This window comes from Hydra viridissima, unplaced genomic scaffold, assembly GCF_058129835.1.
Source record: "Hydra viridissima isolate aposymbiotic clone 2 unplaced genomic scaffold, HvirCarnegie_v1 scaffold_14, whole genome shotgun sequence".
NCBI classification, from domain to species: Eukaryota; Metazoa; Cnidaria; class Hydrozoa; order Anthoathecata; family Hydridae; genus Hydra; species Hydra viridissima.
The window spans coordinates 9,425,001-9,427,500 of NW_028324313.1; positions in this window are offsets into that span (position 1 = coordinate 9,425,001).

Consider the following 2,500-nt stretch of genomic DNA (forward strand, 5'->3'; position numbering starts at 1 on the left):
GGTTAAAAAACCGTCTTACGGTTAAAAAAAACTCTTGTTCGGTTAAAGAAACCGTGGTACGGTTAAAAAAACCCGTTTTCGGTAAAAAAAAAAAAAAAAAAAAAAAGCACTTGTTTGTTTAAAAACACTTGTTCTGTTAAAAAAAAAACACTTGCTCACTGGAAAAAACACTTGTTCGGTTTAAGAAACGCTTGTTCGGTAAAAAAAAACTCTTGTCCGGTTAACCCTAACCCTAACGGTTAACAAATACCCCGCCGATTAATGAGTTACGCGGCTGCTTAGGAAGTCCTCGGTCGGTTATGAAAATACCCAACCGCTTAACCCTTTCATGCACCAATTATTTTTCTGTAACTAACATAACTCATAAAAAAACATCTACAAAATGACAGTGGAACTATGAAATGTTAAATTAGACTTTTTCTACAGCCTTTTTCAACTCTCATTTATAAAACAATATTGTTTTCAATCGGTTAGAATGCACCATTTGAATTGGGGAAGCTTAGCTTGATTTATTGTTATACAACAACCCAGCACATGAAATGGTTAAAGAAATACCCACCTGCCTAAGTATCCTTAAAAAAAAGTATCCTTAAAAAAAAAAAAAACCCTCTGTCTCTTGAACATAAATGCAAAAATCATTTAAAAAAGCAAATTCATTTTCAAAAACGTTTAAAAAGTGTAAACCACTTATTAAAAGAAGACTTTACAAAATACTTCACTGCTATTTAAAAAATACTACACATCTATTTCAGAAATTCCATACCACACTACAAAATGAATTTCAAAAACATTTGTTTGTTTTCAAGACAGAAGTTTTCATTACAGAAGACGCTGAATCCATTTTAAAAAGATGCACAGTGAAAAATGCCTACTTTTTATTTTTTTCAAAGGCTCGGTCACTTTCAAAAACTGCAGCCCCTTTTAGAAAAAAAAGAAGTCTTTAATTAAGAAGCAAAAGGTCTCTTTAAAAAAGAAATACAAGTTTTCATTTTAAGAATGGTAGATGTGACTTAACCAACAATTTTAACTCACATTTAAAGAAACACATTAAGTCGCTTTAAAATATATAATAAGTCACATTCAAGAAGCTTCATATCACTTTAAAAGGGCTTAAGCCACTTTAAAAGTCTCTTAAATGTCTAGCTCACTCACTCACTCACTCACTCACTCACTCACTCACTCACTCACTGCATGATCAAAGTCTTTTAAAAAGACTATTCATGTTTGAAAAGTGCTATTTCACTTTTGCTATTTCCAAATAAGTAAAAAGTTTACATCACTCTCAAAAAATGCAAAGCTGCTTAAGAAGAAAAAGCTAGGTCACTTTTAAAAAAGATAACTTCATTTGTAAAAAGAACATCAAGGCGGTTAAGAGTTCTCTGCTCACCAAAACCAAAACAAAAGGCTAAGTCGCTTTAGAATGTAAAACCAACTGCAAACCATTTTAAAAGGGTTTAAAGCCAGTTTAAAAGTCTCACCAGAGATGTCCAGCTCACTGGAACAAAGTCTTTTAAAAAGATTATTCGCATCAGAAAACAGCTAGCTCACTTTCAAAAGTGTTGCTTTAGAAAGAAGCTAGCTCGCTTTTAGAAACAAAAACTTCATTTCTAAGATGAAAATCGATTAAGAGTTGTCTGCAAAACAAAACCAAAAGCTTATTTGATTTAAAGAAACAAAAAACGTTTAAATGGATTCAAATTGAGATTGTGAAGTAGAGCAACTTTAGAAATACAACAAATCACATTTTTAAAATTTTGCCACTTTAAACGCAACCCTAACCCTAACCCTAACCCTAACGCTATATCATATTTAAAAAAGAGCCTAAGTCACTTTAAAAAGGTCACATCATTTAGACAACACGAAGCTGTTAGTCCAAACGACTTGCAGCATCACCATCACCATCATTGTCAGCAGCAGCAGCAGCAGCAGCAGCAGCAGCAGCAGCAGCAGCAGCAGACGGAGAAAAAAATGCAAATTCAAAAGGTCTTTCTAGGAAACTGTCTTCGAAATCAATCAGAAAATAACATCATCATTGCAAAACAAAACAAAAAACAAAAGGAGGTGTTTGCATTTAAAAAGCTCTCTCAAAAGACAAACGAATACGACTTACTCATTGATTGGTTGAAACTTGCTGCTAAGATGAGCTTCCTTTTGTTACATCACAGGGATGCATAACTGTACAGCCACAACATCTACCCAGCATTACCTCACTCAAAACTAACTAAACACTGTCTCATTCTTAGAAACGAAACATTCTTTAACTTAGCTTAGAGTAGGTAAGGTTAAATAGGTCTATTAAAAGAGAGCTGAAATTCTTAGCTCCCTGCTGATTGTTTTCTTCTATGCATTTCCTTCTTTTTCCAGCTCCTTTATAGTTTGGTTCGTAGCGGTTTTCAATTTATCAATGTAATGCCGTTATTCTAACCCTAACCCTAACCCTAGCCCTAACCCTAACCCTAAATCCTGACTCCTCTTCTTCCAACTTTTTGTAGCTACTTTC